Source organism: Elaeis guineensis, chromosome 6 (genome assembly GCF_000442705.2).
Source record: "Elaeis guineensis isolate ETL-2024a chromosome 6, EG11, whole genome shotgun sequence".
Taxonomy (NCBI): Eukaryota; Viridiplantae; Streptophyta; class Magnoliopsida; order Arecales; family Arecaceae; genus Elaeis; species Elaeis guineensis.
Window position 1 is genome coordinate 14626753 of NC_025998.2, and position 19986 is coordinate 14646738.

The 19986-nt window shown below is 35.7% G+C and overlaps 1 pseudogene; it reads left to right on the top strand.

The window, feature by feature from the left end:
* The window catches only part of LOC140858730 (protein ACCELERATED CELL DEATH 6-like), a 66486-nt pseudogene that overhangs the window by 1550 nt on the left and 44950 nt on the right, over nt 1–19986 (top strand).

Consider the following 19986-nt stretch of genomic DNA (forward strand, 5'->3'; position numbering starts at 1 on the left):
CATTTGAATATAGTGAGATTGGGATAAACAGATTGAATCAAAAGTACAAATAATTTTTATACCAATAATTAGATTAGCTTCACCTAAATCTTTAATTTCAAAATGATGTGATAGAAAATTTTTGATGTCATTGATTAAGTCAACATCAGGAGTAAGAATCAAAATATCATCAGCATAAAGGCAAAGAAGAATAAATCAATCAATTAATTCATTTATGATAAAGATAATATCAAATTTATTGATTTGAAATCTATAAGAAATGATCATCTAATCAAACTTTTTATGCTATTACTTAGGGGATTGCTTCAACCCATAGAGGGATCGAACAAGTCTGTAGACTTTGTGCTCCTAGCCTCGCATAGAAAAATCCCTCAGACTATTGCATATAAATCTTTTCTTCAAGATCTCTATGCAAAAAGGTAGTCTTAACATCTATTTGATTAATAAAAAATTTATGGATGGAAGTTAAAGCAAGTAGGACTCGGATAGTAATAATATGGGCTATAGGCAAATAGATATCAAAAAAATCAAAACCAATTTTTTGTCCAAAACCTTGAGCAATAAGCCTCATATTGAATTTTTCATTGTACCATCAGTTCTCATTTTTCTTGAAGATCCACTTGCACCTTAAAGATTTATTTTTAGGAGGTAAATCAATGAGAATCCAAATGTTGTTTTCAATAATAGATTCAATTTGACTATCTATTGCCTCTTTCTAGAATGAAACATCAAGAGAGTTCATGGCTTCTTGGTAAGAAGTAGGAGTATCTTCTATCAAGAAAGTAAATAAGCCTTCACCAGACCTCTGGCTAGGAGAATGTGAGATTCTTATATCCTCTCTTTTGAACTTTGTTAAAGTGCAATATGAATAATATATCGGGAGCCTTTAAATGAAGTTTAAACTTTGTTCTTTTATCACTCTGCTTATCCTTTCCTATTCCCTCTTCCAAACACTTTATTCTTTACTCTTTCTTACTAAATTGGGGAAGTTCTTCCTTTCCTCCTCTTACATAAAAATGATTCCTTCCTCTTTGTAGGATAATTCCCTTTGCCAACCTTTTATACATCCTTTTCTTGCAACCTCTTTTGATGTAAATTCTTCTCTATCGGCAAATTTGGGTGGCTTTATCACCTCCCCTTCAAGAGAGTGACATAGAGCAGTCTTTGGAGCAAACAAAGCTACTGAAACAATGGCTGATCTTGAAGTTCTTTGGAGCGAAGTCCAACCCTCTCACATAGCCATGGATCCTAAATTGCTCAAAGCAGTAGTAACAGGAGACATAATAATTCTAAATGAATTACTGACACAAGAAAATTTTTCTTTTGGAGCTTTGGTGGGGGAAGATCGCAATAACAATACCAAATTATGCTGCAAGATAAAAAGTTGTGAGCTGCCTCCTCAAAGTAACACATGAGGGGAATACGGCCCTACATGTAGTTGCTAGCCAAGGACATTTCTAGCACGCCAAGGAGATTTGTCACATAGAAAGATCTCTTTTGGCAGCACCAAACTTATGGCTTGATACTCCATTACATTGTGCTACAAGGGCTGGACATGACAAGATGGTCTCCCTAATCATTCGATCTGCAAGGGAGGATGGAATGGAAGTGAGAGTACTGAGGGCAACGAATATGGGCGAGGACAATGCTTTGCATGAGGCTACCAAATATAACCATGAAAGTGTGGCCAATGTATTATTGGATGAGGATGTCGAACTGGCATTTATACTAAACAATGCCGACATGTCTCCACTCTATCTGACCATCATGATGAGATGTCTCAAAGTACCCAAAGCTTTACTACAGTCTTTCTCTTGGGAGAAGCCTTCCCTAGCATTTGTTGCAGGCCTTAACAAGAAAATAATGTTGCATGTAGCAGTTCTCCTGAATCTAGATAATTATCGAGGGCTCAAACTTATATATCGGTCTTAATTTTCTTTTTCTTTGGCAAAAGGTGACTAGATCACCACCATTTTCAATGAAATACAAAACTACCTTTTTATTTATGAACTGATCAGAATACAAAGAAACAAGTAAGGCTCAAACAAATAGTGAAGCAAAACAAGACCCTTCAAGAGTGTAGTGCCAACCATTACAAACCTCCAGCAAAATAGATCTACAACACTTATAGATAAATTAAAAGATAAATTATAGGAACACCCTCTCAACTTTAGTTCTATTTTATTTACACCCCCTCGACTTTAAAACTTGTCAAAATAGTGTATCAAATTTTTGAAATGTTTCAATATGGTTCTATCATTCACTTACCAACAAACGGTGTTAGTTTTCTATTTCAACAAGTGAAAATATCTTTTGCCCATATTGGATGAATCACCAGTAAAGAAGAGATGGAGATGGAGGGAGTTACCATGGAGGGGGAGGGTGGGATCATGGAAGTCAGTGTAGAAGGAGTGGATGGTGTTAAAGGCCTCATAAGCATGATTGGAGGAGGAGAAGAGGTTAGGAGGAAGGGGAGGGGAAAGGAGGGAGAGCACTCATGGATGGTCATAGAGAAGGAGGAAGATGATGAAGAGAAGTGGATGAGGATTGGAGGAGAAGAGGGAGAAAGAGGAGCTATCGGTAGGGAAGGGCGAAGGTAAAGGGAGTGATCATGCATGAAGGAGGGGTCATGAGTGGGCTTGGAGGAAGAGGATAAGAAGTTGGTGAAGAGAAAGAAGAGAGGAAAGGAGAGGTCATAGGTGAGCTTGGAGGAGAAAGAAGAAAAGAAGAAAATATGGATAAAGAGGAAGAGAAGGAGAGGTCACCGTGAGGAAGGGACGGAGGTGGTGGAAGCCACCGTAGAGAGAGATATGGATGAGCTCGGAGGAGGAGAAGTGGGAGAGGAAAAAGGGAAGGAAGGAGAGGAGGAAGAGGAGGTCACTGGTAAGGAAGGAATGGAGGTGGTCGGAGCTACACCGTGGAGTGGATTAGTGGAACATAGGCGGACTTGGAGGAGGAGGAGAGTGGGAGAAAAGTAAAGGGAGAGGGAAGAAGGGTTCAGCGACGGGATGGGCGGAGGTGGAGGAAGCCACTATAGAGAAAAAGGGCTCACAAATAGACTTGGAGGAGGAAGAGTAGATGAGGAGAAAGATGAGAAAAAAATGAGAGGTTATCGGTGAGAAATGGGTGGAGATAGAGGGAGTCACCGTAAAGGAAGAAGGCACATGAATGAGCTTAGAGGAAGAGGACAATAAGAAGAAGAAGAGGATGAGAAGGAAGAGAAGGATAGGGAAGGAGCGAAGAGAGATGTTGGCGTCAGAGGTGGAGAAGGAGAACAATTGGTGAGAAAGGAGGAAAAAGATGGAGATAAGGATAGTTTGGTCATTTTATAATGATAGCATTCTATTAATGGAGATAGATGGTAGAATTACATTAGAATATCTCAAAAATTTAAAGGACTAGTTTGACATATTTTAGAATCGAGAGGATGCAATTAAGTGAAATTGGACTAAAATCGAATGGGTTCTTGTAATTTATCCAAAATTAAAAAAAATAAAGAAGAGAAAAAATTTAATTACCTAAGAATCCTTTCCTTAACCTTAGAAGACTTGGACTAGGCACTAGTCGATTACTAACCATAATTGGCAATATCAGACATGGCCCATGGTTGCCAAAACATTGCCATTGAGTGGATCAGCTTGCCCCTCTTCGTAGCTAGTGCTATTCCTATAAGAATTTTTCTTAAGTTCATATGCAGAAGATTAGAACATAAAATCATAGATGTTAGATGTATATCCTAGAAGCCAATATGGTTGACACATTGTAATAAATCTAGAACATAATTTTGTATTTAATATATTGATATGATCAATAAAAAGATAATTTTTTTTGCATTCAAGTGTGAGGTGTCCTTTAATCATCTATAGAATTAGCTTCGATACATATTCTTAAAGTGTTAAGAATTAGAGACATGTATTTAATTCCTAAATACTCTCGATCATAGGATCATTATGAGGACGATGATGGATCCAGACAGACTGATGCACAAATAGCTTTCTTCAAAAAAGATGGATCTCTAGTCTACTGTGTAGAGACATAGAGCGACAAGTGCAGGTGGTTGTTAGAGAATAATTGGCACTGAGTGTCACGCCCCGAACCCAACATCCGGGTCGGATACGTGATGGCCGCACACTCCTTAGAGTATGCCCTAAAGAATATGCAAGGCCAAAATAAATCATCACAATCTTAACATCCATAATAATTAATTTCAAATATAATTCATAAAACCTTGCATAATTACAATTTAAATTTCTTCAATTCTCTGATCAGATACTATGACACTCTATTTATCTTTCTGCTCACCCGTAAATCCAAGCCATAGCCAATCTAAGTCATCTTGTAACTCTGAGAAGAAAAATAAAGATGAAGGGGTGTGAGCTTTACAGCCCAGTAAGAATTCCCATATCACACTGATATAGTAATATAGTCTGAAAATAAGGATAAGCAGTAAGATATAAAATCTCATGTTCAATGTCCAGAATAATGCAAATATTCATAAATTTTCTGTCTTGTTAAAATAGATGCATCATCATATGTTAACAGGTAAAACACTTTTGTTCAACAATTATTTCATGTCTTATCTTTCATTTCTCCTTTCATAATCACATGATTTTTAACCTTTTCTTTCTGGTTCTGGACTATCCAATTCTATACCTCAGTCATCATCCGGATCGAATCCACTTAAAAAGTCTTTCAAGACTATCCCAGGATGAGCTCCTGGCTGGCTGTCCCACATACCAAAGCCCGTGAGAGGCTGTCCCAGGCATAAGCTCCTGGCGGGCTGTCCCAAGCATGAGCTCCTGGCCGGCTGATTCACCTGTAAGCCAGTGGGGGCTTTCCCAGGCATAAGCTCCTGACGGGCTGTTCCACATGACAAGACTAGTCCAAACCATATATCTCTTTCTTTTCATTTAATCATTATGCGTTGATTTCATCAAATCAATTCTAACTTGCATTATGATCAATTCAGATATGTCATATCCATATAATCATGCCATCAATCTCTGATACATATATATTGACATAACATACTCATGCTCAAAATCAAATAACAGTATCTCAGGTATAATAAATTCATCGATCTCAAATCCGACGATGCAAAAAAAACCAACGATGCAAGACCAATAGTAAAATAGCATATATATAATAGTGATCATGTACAGGGATTCTTACCTTTACTGGTGACTGATCCAAACACAGAAATCAATGTTCTTCTTTGATTTATGAATTTCTTTAACAAAATATTCCACTCGATATCATTTGCAGATGATCATCTCTTCGTAACCCTGATCAATATAAAAATCACATATGGAGAAAATTACCGATAATCGACCTGATAACACAAATCTAGGATCTCTCTTAGGATTAACCAAAATTAGGATTTACCTAAGTATCTGGATCCTCCACTGATCCATAAGACTTCTAGAGAGAGAAAATCCATGAAGAGAGAGAAAATTTTAGAGAGAGAAAGTAGAGAGAGAAATCTTCGTATCCTTCCGATGAGGCACTCATGATCGAGATCATCAGAGGTCCTATCAGGGTGACTCAATATGAATCAAGTGTTACAATTTTGAATAGAATCGGACTGGGATCAGATCTACCGCATGAATTTCGGAGCAATCTCAAATCATCTTATTTTCATCTTCAAGTTTATTCTAGGGTTCATGATGCAATCAGAGAGGAAGAAAAGATCCTAGAGAGACAAAATTCATAAAGAGAGAGAAAAGTCTAGAGAGAGAATCTAGAGAGAGAAAATGTAGAGAGAGAAGGTAGAGAGAGAGAAAAGAGAGAGAAAGAAGAGAGAAAGGAGAGAGAAGAAAATTCTCTCCTTCTTCTTCTTTTTATTTTATTTTATTTTATTTTTATTTTTCTCTTTCTCTTTTTCCCTTTTTTTTTCTTTTCTTTTTCTTTTTCCTTTTCCTTTTTCTTTTCTTTTTCTTTTTCCTTTTTCTTTTCTTTTTCTTTTCTTCTTCTTCTTCCTTTCTTCTTTTCTTCCCGCGGCCACCCTTGGCTGAAACAGGGGAAGACCGTGAGGTCCCCCCCCTCGGTGGCTCGAGTTCCGACAGCTTGGCCGGAGATCCGGCAACAGGTGGAGGCGGCGGTGGGCAATGGACGGCCGGTGGCAAGGTTCGGCCGACGAGAATCAAAAAGAGATCGAAAAATAGGAGATTTCTTGTTCATGGATTTTTCAGCGAAGACGGTGGCCGGCGGCGAGGCTTTAGGCCAGAGGAGAGAGGAAAGAGGGAGAGGAAGAAGGAGAGGGGCTTACCTTGCTCCGGTGGTTGAGAAGAGCTCCGGCGAACCCCTTTTCTTCCTGTTCAAAGAACTTGCAGAAAAATCTTAGAAAAAATCCCTAAAAACTCTTAATAATCTCTCAAAATCCCATGTTAAAGACCTAAAGGGAGGGAAAAGGGAGTTTTATAGAGGAGGAATCCATTTTTTACTCGGATTCCCCACTCCTTTTCACGGTGGGAAGAAGACTCTCAACGGGAGTCTTCTTCCTCCCGATATCCTCTATTTTTTTTTTTTTTTTATCTGGGTTATTACATTCTCTCCTCCTTAAAATAATTTCGTCCTCGAAATTAGGTTATGTCGTTTGAGATATCTATTTCAAAGTATACATTCTTCATGTCATTCTCAAGCTTACGATAATATCATATATATTATTTATTTCTCATTATCTTGTTATAACAAAAATTATTTGAAATCTCAAACTCATCCCTTCTTATTGATTTCTCAACTTTTTGAAGAACTGTAATATTTTGGACTTGTATTAATATACCACCCTTATTTGTCTAATACATTCCACTCGAAATTCATAATTATCTCAGACTACCCTTGATAGAAAAATAAAGAAAGATCGAATATTAGACGCTCTTCGCGATTATCGATTTCTTTCTTCTCTTAACCTTCCAATAAATTTTATATGTAGACTCTCATCTTAAGAAAACCTCAATCTTCTATATCAGTCCAAGTAACAATATTAAATTTTAAAAAAATATGAGATCTATGTCAGGACATTCTAAGTTTGAACTGATAATAGAACTATCAAGCTGTTAATAAACTTGAGATATCTAAGATTTCTTGGCATTATCTACAATGAAGCAACCTACTAACAAAAATTATCCGACTATGATCAGATTAAAAATCATTCTTTATTTACAACTAATATATTCCATAATATCTTCGGAATCAAAGAATTAATATTTCTAATCAATTCAGACCATTACGCTTTTGCTGCGCACTCTAATCTCAACTTACCAAATTATATAATTATATCAAAGATAAAAATATTCTTTTTTTTTTATTAGATCGATCCAGAATAGATCCAACCTTCAAATTTTATATAAGACTTAGGACAAAATTTTAAGTTTCTTCATCTTTACTACCTTTGGACATAGCATATAAAAATTAAATCTTGATCTACTTCCTATATTTGAAATCATTGTATAAGTTTCATCACTTTTTAAGAATCCAACATGTCTAGAATTAATTGGAGTTAATCTTAGATTTACCTTACAATCATTTAGATAATTTCTAAATCAATATTCTTTTTTAAGAGAATTAATTCTAACTTGACAACTAAAAGAACTCAAGCCAACATCCTTAAGTAGAATCAACTTGATTATTTCTTATAGAGCTCTCTTCATCACAACCCTTAATATTAATCGATAAATCCATACAAAATCTTGTCCCTTGTATAAGTCATTCAAAATTTAACACTAACAAGATGTCTTAGTTCAATTCAGAAATCCGAACTCTGACTTGAATAATTAATACACTCCACTATCTTCAACAATTAAAGAATCTAATCCAAAGATGAAAATATAAATTGTTAAAGATTTCATCATAACCTGTATATCATACTCTGATAAAATAATTTTTTTTTTCTTTAATTTAACAATAATAAAATACTTTTGATCTACTTAGAAAAGTAAACTTTTAACTTGAAATTCAATGCAACTTGAAAGATCAAAGAATCATATTCAGAATATAATATTTTGAGTAACCAAAGATTTCACCAAAATGTGTATCTCATATTCTCATGATAAAATTCAAGTATATTTTTTTATCTAAGATTGAGTTTCATATATGACCTCTTATAGGTTCAGTGTTCAAAAATATTTTTCTCTCATATGATGAAATTTCTTCTTAGACCATACCCTAATTAACATTCTTTGATAAGTCCAAAATTCATAATGTTCAGACAATTATCATTGGAATAAAAAAAAATTTTCATGATCTTCAATCATATAAATTTTACATTCCAAAATCCTCTAGTATACTCAACATAACTTATCAATACCTTCCACTTCAATCCAAGGTCAACTCTTTTCATACTTAGGTCAACCTTACTAATTGAAATCTAAGATATAACTCGTCAATTCTATTATAGATATCATATGCCACTTATACATAAATTTCATCTTAATATCTATTGATTCGAAATCTAAATATTGAATCTTCTCTTTTATATCTATCATATTCCTCATGATTATAACCTAAGTTCAGATATCACTAGAATACTCTAATATCATTCTATCATACCTTTAATGATCAAAATCTTAAACTCTGATATTATCAATCATACTTTAGTGATTATAATCCCAAAGTTTTGATATCACTTATATGACAATCCCTAGTGACCTTAAACTTGGGCTCTAGTACTGTTCTGTCATATCCTAATTACTTGTATCATTGTCTCCGAATAAACGTAACCTAAGCTCTAAGCTCAAATGCCACTCTGTCATATCCTACTGATCTTACATAAAGTTTTAATATCTCTTCATAATCTCTAGTGATCTTAAACCTAAGCTTTGATATTATTCTATCACATCCTAATCATTTATATTGTAATCTCCAATGATCATAACCTAAGCTCTAATGTCACTCTGTAATATTCTAATCACTTATATCATAATCTCTAATGATCATAACCTATGCTCTGATACCATTCTGTCACGCCCCGAACCCAACACCCGGGTCGGATACGTGATGGCCGCACACTCCTTAGAGCATGCCCTAAAGAATATGCAAGGCCAAAATAAATCATCACAATCTTAACATCCATAATAATTAATTTCAAATATAATTCATAAAACCTTACATAATTACAATTTAAATTTTTTCAATTCTCTGATCAGATACTATGACACTCTATTTATCCTTCTGCTCACCCGTAAATCTAAGCCATAGCCAATCTAAGTCATCCTGTAACTCTGAGAAGAAAAAGAAAGATGAAGGGGTGTGAGCTTTACAGCCCAGTAAGAATTTCTATATCACACTGATATAGTAATATAGTCTGAAAATAAGGATAAGCAGTAAGATATAAAATCTCATGTTCAATGTCTAGAATAATGCAAACATTCATAATTTTTCTGTCTTGTTAAAATAGATGCATCATCATATGTTAACAGGTAAAACACTTTTATTCAACAATTATTTCATGTCTTATCTTTCAATTCTCCTTTCATAATCACATGATTTTTAACCTTTTCTTTCTGGTTCTGGACTATCCAATTCTATACCTCAGTCATCATCCGGATCGAATCCACTTAAAAAATCTTTCAAGACTGTCCCAGGATGAGCTCCTGGCCGGCTGTCCCACGTACCAAAGCCCGTGAGAGGCTGTCCCAGGCATAAGCTCCTGGCGGGCTGTCCCAGGCATGAGCTCCTGGCCGGCTGATCCACCTGTAAGCCAGTGGGGGCTGTCCCAGGCATAAGCTTCTGACGGGCTGTTCCACATGACAAGACTAGTCCAAACCATATATCTCTTTCTTTTCATTTAATCATTATGCGTTGATTTCATCAAATCAATTCTGACTTACATTATGATCAATTCAGATATGTCATATCCATATAATCATGCCATCAATCTCTGATACATATATATTGACATAACATACTCATGCTCAAAATCAAATAACAGTATCTCAGGTATAATAAATTCATCGATCTCAAATCCGACGATGTAAAAAAAACCAACGATGCAAGACCAATAGTAAAATAGCATATATATAATAGTGATCATGTACAGGGATTCTTACCTTTACTGGTGACTGATCCAAATACAGAAATCAATGTTCTTCTTTGATTTATGAATTTCTTTAACAAAATATTTCACTCGATATCATTTGCAGATGATCATCTCTTCGTAACCCTGATCAATATAAAAATCACATATGGAGAAAATTATCGATAATCGACCTGATAACACAAATCTAGGATCTCTCTTAGGATTAACCAAAATTAGGATTTACCTAAGTATCTGGATCCTCCACTGATCCATAAGACTTCTAGAGAGAGAAAATCCATGAAGAGAGAGAAAATTCTAGAGAAAGAAAGTAGAGAGAGAAATCTTCGTATCCTTTCGATGAGGCACTCATGATCGAGATCATCAGAGATCCTATCACGGTGACTCAATATGAATCAAGTGTTACAATTTTGAATAGAATCGGACTGGGATCAGATCTACCGCACGAATTTCGAAGCAATCTCAAATCATCTTATTTTCATCTTCAAGTTTATTCTAGGGTTCATGATGCAATCAGAGAGGAAGAAAAGATCCTAGAGAGATAAAATTCGTAAAGAGAGAGAAAAGTCTACAGAGAGAATCTAGAGAGAGAAAATATAGAGAGAGAAGGTAGAGAGAGAGAAAAGAGAGAAAGAAGAGAGAAAGGAGAGAGAGAAAAATTCTCTCCTTCTTCTTCTTTTTATTTTATTTTATTTTATTTTTATTTTTCTCTTTCTCTTTTTCCCTTTTTTTTCTTTTCTTTTTCTTTTTCCTTTTTCTTTTCTTTTTCTTTTTCCTTTTTCTTTTCTTTTTCTTTTCTTCTTCTTCTTCCTTTCTTCTTTTCTTCCCGCGGCCACCCTTGGCTGAAACAGGGGAAGACCGTGAGGTCCCCCCCTCGGTGGCTCGAGCTCCGACAGCTTGGCCGGAGATCCGACAACAGGTGGAGGCGGCGGTGGGCAATGGACGGTCGGTGGTAAGGTTCGGCCGGCGAGAATCAAAAAGAGATCGAAAAATGGAGGATTTCTTGTTCATGGATTTTTCGGCGAAGACGGTGGCCGACGGCGAGGCTTTGGGCCAGAGGAGAGAGGGAAGAGGGAGAGGAAGAAGGGGAGGGGCTTACCTTGCTCCGACGGTTGAGAAGAGCTCCGACGAACTCCTTTTCTTCCTGTTCAAAGAACTTGCAAAAAAATCTTGGAAAAAATCCCTCTAAACTCTTAATAATCTCTCAAAATCCCATGTTAAAGACCTAAAGGGAGGGGAAAGGGAGTTTTATAGAGGAGGAATCCATTTTTTACTCGGATTCCCCACTCCTTTTCACGGTGGGAAGAAGACTCTCAACGGGAGTCTTCTTCCTCCCGATATCTTCTGTTTTCTTTTTTTTTTTTTATCTGGGTTATTACACCGAGCATGACCATACGAGAGATCACTTAGATTTCTATTCAATTGTCAGTGATTGTCTCGATGCTGTAGTTGTGTGACTGATCTTTTGACTTGAGATGGTACTGCTACTAGCAGTGAGGTTACTGGAGTTTGATTGACACATAAACATGAGTCTCAATGAGCTCTTGTAGTAGATGTTGGCGATAGTTGGTCCACTGTAGGAGTAGGGTGCACATCAAGATAGGATCTATCGACTTTGATAGAGAGAAGTAGTCCTATGGGATTTGAGAGGCTAAGTCCAAGAGTCTGTAGCCACAGCAGTGTGATTGATGGAAAAAAATTTTCATAGAAGTCACAACTGGACTTGAGCTAATTAATCTATCATATGACTGATATTGAGTTTTGACGATTTATCCATGATGTTGCTCTAAGAATTGATTTTGATGATCACAAACCATTTGAGGAGACTACTAATGTGTTTTCTATCTTTGAAAATTATTTTTATGATGTTTCAAATAGTCTAAGAGATTGTGTTTGAAAAACTTTATCAAGTATGCCAAAAGTTGAAGTTTCAGCAAGTTGGATAAGTTTTTGAAGGCTTTTGAGAGTGTCCAAATTGATTTGAATCCACTTGAGAGCATTTGAAAGTATTTTGATAAGTTTTGAACCTTAAATGTATAAAAAAATTGGGTTAGAACAAAATGAGACGATCCATCTGGGTCATCCCCTTTCGTTGGACAGCTGGCACACTTCATTTTGGCTCATGGCACGTAGTAGGACGTCCCACCTGGGATGACCCACCTGAGATCCTGAGACCAAAATAGAAAGCTTAACTTTCTGTTTGGCCAATTGAGGCATCCCATGGGACGTCCCAATACCAGTGGGATGTCCCATTCTGGGCAAGCTGCGTAACGGCTAGTTTTCAGCTCATTTTTGATGCATTTAATGCATATTAAATACTCTCCAACGGCTCTAAACCAACTTTAAGATATTTTCAAGGATAGATAGTGATTATAAAAGCTCTTTTGAAGAGAAAAATCATAAGTTTTGCTAGCATTCAAAGCTCACATGCGTGAAAAGCTCATTCAGTCCTAAAAGAGAGAAAAGAAGCATTCAATCACTTCACTAACCACTCTCCAGCAGCAATCAAGTATGGAATTCATTCAGGGTGTTCAGCAAAAGCTTCTTTTCCTTAAATATTATATTTATTTTGCATTCATTGTATCTATTTAAGGAGATTGTGTGCTAAATTTTTTGTACTCTATTTTTCTGAAATTATATTTGGGTTTTTGAGTTTTGAAAGGTTTCAAAACTCGTTTGGATTGATCCGAGCCCTGAATTAGATTATTAAAGATTGTCTTGTACCCAAAAAATAAATATTCTTGCTTGAATAGCAAGGATGGGAGTGTCTGATGTATTGGAACTTTGAATCTATTTAGTGGATTGAATTTCTAAGTAGGGACTTGGAGAGTGGATGTAGGTGCAAGGTTGGCACCGAACCACTATAAATTCTTATATTTGCTGTGCTTACTTTTCTTTACTTGTTCTTTATGTCATTTACTTGCATTCTTTCTTTTGTGTTTGAATTTATTTTTATTAAATATCAACCCACTTCACTCGATCTCTTTTGTACATTATTTTAGTGTACTAATCTTTTAAAATTTTAAAAAGATCCAATTCACCCCCTCTTGGGCTCCATTTCTGGGCAACAAGTGGTATCAGAGCCCGGTGCTCTAGTCCTTACTTGATTTAACCATCAAGAACTAAAGATTTATGGTAGTCCAATTTGGCATATCTCTAGCCGATGAGCAATCCACAAACCGACCTTCACTTTTCAATGAGTCAAACTACACCTATTGGAAAGCTCGAATGAGAATTTTTATACAAGTACTTGACTATGATATATGGAGTGTCATAGTAAATAGATCACACACACTCACTAAATTAATTGATGGTGTGTCTCTCCCTAAGTCGGAAGGTGAATGGGATGAAATTGATAAGAAAATGGCTCAGCTCAATGCTAAAGCCATGAATATTTTATATTGTGCTTTGGATGCTAATGAATTTAATCATATTTTTACATGTAATTCAGCTAAAAAAATTTGAGATAGGTTAGAAGTCACACACGAAGGCACAAACCAAGTAAAACAATCTAAGATCAATATGCTTGTGCACAACTACGAACTATTTAAAATGGAACCTGAAGAATCAATTACTCAAATATTCACTCATTTCACTGACATCGTAAATGGTTTAAAAAATCTTGACAAATGTCATTCTAACAGTGATCTTATGAGAAAAGTGTTCAGGTCCTTATCAAGATCATGGGAGGCAAAAGTCACTGCAATCTAAGCGGCCAAGGATTTAAATACTCTACCATTGAAGGAGCTGCTTGGATCCCTCATGACTCACGAATTGACCATGAAGCAACATACTGAAGAGAAAATTAGAAGAAAGAGGACCATAGCCCTCAAGTTGACAGCTCAGGAAGAAGAAGACACAGAAAAATTAGATAATAGCGAAGAAGATGAGGACTTGGCCCTGATCACCAGAAAGTTTCGATGCTTTATGAGAAGAAAAAGATAAGGGACAAGGAGAAGACCACTAGTTAAGGAAGAGCCGAGCAAAGAAAAGAAAAAGTAACAACCCATCATCTACTATAAATGCAAGAAGCCGGATCATTTCAGATCAGAATGCCTTCAGCTCAATAAAGGCCAAAAGAAGTTCAAGAAGAAGAAGGCCATGATGGCTATATGGAGTGACAGTGATGACTCTACCACTGACGAAGAATCTCATGAAGAAGCCAACCTGTGCCTTATGGCACATAAAACTGAGGTATCATCCGAAACTCAACCTGAATTTACTTATGATGAACTGTTAGAAGCTTTTCATAAACTTTTAAATGACCTAAAAGAATTAGGTACTAAAAATAAAAATTTGAAATCAAGAAACCATGTATTAACTAAGAAAAATGAAGAAGTTGATAAGAAAAATAAAGAATTTGAAATAAAGAATCAGTCTCTAATAAAAGAAAAGGATAAACTTTCTAGTCAAAATGAAACTCTTGTAAAAAAAAATCAAGATCTAAAAGAAGAGGTAACCAAGTTAAAATCTATAGTTGATAGATTTACACTAAGTTTAAATAAACTTTAAATGATTATTGATAGTCAAAAAGCTGTATATGATAAAGTCGGACTTGACTATAATACTCTAAGAAAATAAAAATTTTTAAAAAATATTTTTGTCAATGCATCAAAATTATCAAATATCACTTATTTTAAATATGGCAAGGTAGGACACAAAGCTTATACATGTTTATCAAATAAATTTGATGATAGAAATGTTAAGAAAATATGGGTTTCAAAAGGAACCATTGTGACTAACCCCAAAAGATCCAATTTAGCTTGGATACCTAAAGTTAAAACTTGATTTCATGTGTGCAGGTATGTCTTGCATCCCAAGCAACAAAATGAAAGTGGTATCTTGATAGTGGATGCTCAAGATACATGACTGGTGATGAATCTCAATTCATCACATTGGAAGCCAAAAATGAAGGGATGGTCACCTTTGGAGATAGTGGCAAAGAGAAAATCATCGGTAGTGACAATATTAGTATCACTTCTTCCACTTACATTGAAAATATTTTATTTGTAGATAGTCTTAAGTATAACCTTTTAAGTATTAGTCAATTATGTGATAAATGTTACAAAGAAGTTTTTGAATCATCTATGTACATTATAACCAGTCTTTTTGATGATAGCACTAGATTCATTGGGCATAGGCATGACAATATTTATATGGTTGATTTGGATAATCTTTTCATGCAAAACATGCAATGTCTTGTGGTCATGAATGCTAAAATCAATGAGACTAGTTGGCTTTGGCACCGTAGGCTTGCACATATTAGTATGCACACACTTTCTAAAATCATTAAAAAAAATTTAGTTGTTGGTTTGTCAAAAATTAATTTTGATAAAGATAAAATTTATGATGCATGTTAATTAGGTAAATAAATAAGAGTTTTTTTTTAAATCTAAAAATATTATTTCAACTTTTAAACTGCTAGAACTCTTGCATATGAATTTATTTGGTCCTACAAGGACAACTAGTGTAGGAGAAAAAAGATATGGTTTTATAATCATTGATGATTTTTTGTATTTTACTTGGATTTTATTTTTAGCTTCTAAGGATGAAGTATTTTCAGTATTTTTCAAGTTTTTTCGAAAAATTTCAAATGAAAAAGGTTTGTTAATTATTTCTATTCGAAGTGATCATGATACTGAATTTGAAAACAAAGATTTTAAAAAAATTTATGATGAAAAGATATTAATTATAATTTTTTAGCACTTAGAATACCTCAACAAAATAGAGTTGTTGAAACAAAAAATAGCACCTTAGAAGAGATAGCTCGTATCATGCTATGTGAAAGTAAGCTCTCAAAGTATCTTTGGGTAGAAGTAATTACCACAGCATGTTACATTCTAAATCGTGCTTTAATAAGATCAATTTTAAAAAAAGCACCTTATAAATTATGGAAGGGTAGAAAACCTAATATAGGTTATTTTCATACTTTTGATTGCCAATGTTTTATTTTGAATAATGACAAAGATAGCCTAGGTAAATTTGATGCTAAATCTGATGAAGCTATCTTTCTTGGCTACTCCACTTCTAGCAAAGTCTTTAGAGTATTTAATAAAAGAACACTAGTAGTGGAAGAGTCAATTCATGTTATCTTTGATGAAACTAATGATCTTCCATCAAGGAAGAGAGAGGGTGCTAATGATACAGGTATCATAGAAGATGGAATGAAAGAGTTCACCCTCAATGATTCAAATGAACAAAATAAAGATCAGATAGATGAAAAACAAGAAGATGAAAGATTCAATAATCAGAACATTCAAGAACAACCTCCAGACACAGGTAATTTCCCAAGAGAATGGAGGTATGTCCATAATCACCTTAGAGAATTAATAATTGATGATCCGACATAAAGAGTAAGAACTAGATCTTCACTTAGAGATATTTGCAACTATGTAGCTTTTATTTCACATCTAGATCCTAAAATAATAGTTGAAGCTGAAAAAAATCATAACTGGATAATAGCCATGCAAGAAGAGTTAAATCAATTTGAAAGAAATAATGTATGGATACTAGTTGCTAGACCTAAAATTCACCCTATAATAGGAACTAAATGGGTATATAGAAATAAATTAGATGAAGATGGAAATGTAATAAGAAATAAAGCAAGATTAGTTGTTAAAAGATATAATCAATAAGAAGAAATTGATTTTCATGAAATATTTGCTCCTGTTGCTAGATTAGAAGCCATAAGAATGCTACTTGCTTTTGCTTGCTTTATGAATTTTAAATTATTTCAAATAGATGTCAAGAGTACTTTTCTAAATGGATATGTTGCTGAAGAAGTATATGTAGAACAACCTCTTAATTTTGAAAATCATAAACTTTCAGATCATGTATTTAGGTTAAACAAAGCTTTATATGGGTTAAAACATGCTCCTAGAGCTTGGTATGAAAGATTAAGTTTTTATTAAAAAATAAATTTTCAAGAGGAAAGATTGATACTACTCTTTTTATAAAAAAAATAAAAAAAATTTTGTTATACAAATATATGTTGATGACATTATATTTGGGTCTACTAATGAAAATCTATGCCAAGAGTTTTTCAAGCTCATGTAGGAGGAGTTCGAGATGAGCATGATGGGAGAACTCAATTTATTCCTCGGACTCCAGATTAAACAAATGAAGGGATCTCCATCATCCAAAGTAAGTACACAAGAGAATTATTAAAAAAATTTGAAATGGAGAGCTCAAAAATTGTAAGTACACCTATGGTCCCTTCCTGTAAATTAGAAAAAGATGAGCATAGTAAAAATATTGATTCAAAGCTCTATAGAGGCATGATAGGCTCTTTATTATATCTAATTGCTAGTAGACCTGATATAATATTTAGTATATGCATGTGTGCTAGATATTAATCAAATCCTAAGGAATCTTATTTAAATACTGTTAAAAGGATCTTTAGATACTTAAAAGGAACACAAAACTTAGGTCTTTGATTTTTAAAACAATCTTCTATGGACTTAATAAGTTACTCAGATGCAGACTTTGCTGGATGCAAACTTGATAGAAAAAGTAGTAGCGAAACTTGTCAATTTTTAGGAGTAAACTTAATCTCTTGATTTAGCAAGAAATAAAATTCAATGGCTTTATCTATATGGCCGAGGCCGAATACATTACAGTTGGAAGTTGCTGTACTCAAATCCTGTGGATTAAGCAACAGCTCATAGATTTTGGTATTGAACTTAAAAATATCTCCATAAAATATGATAATACTAGTACCATCAATTTGATCAAAAATTCAATTTAACACTCTAGATCAAAATATATTGAAATTAGATATCATTTCATAAGAAAATATATTCAAAATAATGACATAATACTTTAATACATAAACACTGAAAATCAATTATAAGCTGCGGTTCTTCCGTACTTGGACATTTCAGAACTTCGAAGAAGACTTCCTTAGGTAGTTCAGTCGGAGCCAGTGTAGCCAACTTGGAGAGAAGATCGGTCCTGGTATTTTTTGCTCTTGAAATCTGCTTGATGTCAAAGCTGCCAAAAGCAAAGATGATCTCTTTTACCTTTTCGAGATACTTGACCATACTGTCCTCCCGAGCTTCATAGTTTTCGCTGACTTGTCCCACTACCAATTGGGATTCACTATAGACTTGGAGCCGATCTACTTCTAATTCTTTGGCGATCTTTAGCCCTGCAATCAGAGCTTCATATTCTGCTCCGTTATTTATCACAGAAAATTTGAAGCGCAGCGCGTACTCCGCGATAATTCCTTCCGGATTGACCAAGATTAGGCCCGCACCCATGCCTAACATGTTGGAGGAACCGTCCACATAGAGGGTCCAAAAACCATCAGAGAGATCTGTTCTTTCCTCAGGGGAGTTCGGTTGGAGCCCTGGGTTATCAGCTTCACCTCATTCAAGTTCGGCTTCTTCCGGGATAGTACATTCCACTATGAAGTCTGCCAATATCTAGACTTTTATCGTTGGTCGAGGTCGATAGTTGATGTTAAATTTTATGAGCTCGACCGTCCATTTCGCTATCCTTCTGGAAGCATCCGCTCGATGCAGAACTGCCTTAATCGGCTGGTCGGTGAGCAGTGTTATGGTGTGCCTTTGAAAGTAAGGTCGGAGCCTTCGGGTTACAATCAATAGGACGTAAGTTAGTTTCTCTAATTTAGTGTACCTAGTTTCGGCGTCTCTCAATGCTCGACTTATGTAGTAGATCGACCGTTGAATTTTTGCTTCTTCCTTAACCAGAACTGCTGCGAGAGCCACAGAAGAGATCGCCAGGTACAAGAACAACTCCTCTCCAGATTCGGGCTTTGCCAATAGTGGAGGTGAGCTAAGGTAGTTCTTCAATTCTTCGAATGCTCGCTGACATTCAGTGGTCCAACAGAAGTTCTTCGGCTGCTCGAGAGTCTGAAAGAAAGGTAGGCACCGTTCGACCGACCTTGAGATGAAGCGATTCAGAGCTGCTACTCTCCCAGTAAGGCGCTGAACTTCCTTTGTTGACTTCGGGGCGGTCATTTTCTGGATGGCACGAATCTTTTTTAGATTTGCTTCGATCTCGCGCTCCGATACCATAAAGCCCAAGAATTTTTTTGAGGTTATTCTAAAAGCGCACTTGATTGGATTCAGCTTCATCTTGTATTTTCGGAGGGCGCTGAAGGTCTCTTCAAGGTCGGCGACGTGGTTCATTGAGGATTTACTTTTTACAAGCATGTCATCCACGTAGACCTCCATGTTACGGTCGATCTGCTCTTTGAAGATCTTGTTCACCAGCCGTTGATAGATCGCCCCTACATTTTTGAGGCCAAAAGGCATGATCCTGTAACAGTAAAGACCACGGTTAATGATAAAAGCAGTCTTTTCTTCATCCTCTGGTGCCATCCTGATTTGATTGTAGCTGTAGAATGCATCCATGAAAGTGAGAAGCTCGTGGCCTGAGGTGTCATCCACTAATTGATCAATTCTAGACAGAGGATAACTGTCCTTCGGACAGGTTTTGTTCAACTTTTTGAAGTCTATACACATCCTCCACTTGTCGTTCACCTTCTTGATGAGAACCACATTGGAAACTCAGTTCGGATAGTTGACTTCTCTGATGAACCCAGCTTTCAGGAGTTTATCAACTTCCTTAGCTATTGCCTTCTACCTTTCTGGTGCATGATCTCAGATTTTTTCCTTCATCGGTCGATGTTTGGGATCAACAGCTAGACGGTATTCCATGACTTTCGCATCAATCTCCGGCATGTCTGCCGGAACCCAAGCGAAAATATCCGCATTCTTTTGTAGAAAATTGATGAGCTGTGTCCATACCTCTTCTCCCAGGTTGGAGCCGATCTTCACCACGTGCTCTTCATTCCTAACGTTCAAAGGAATTGAGACAAGATCTTCAATTGGCTCACCCCGTTCTTCAGCAAGGTCATCGCGGGTGTCTAATCCATCAACCGGACAGGGGTCAGACTGACCATTTCTTTGTAAGGCTATGTTATA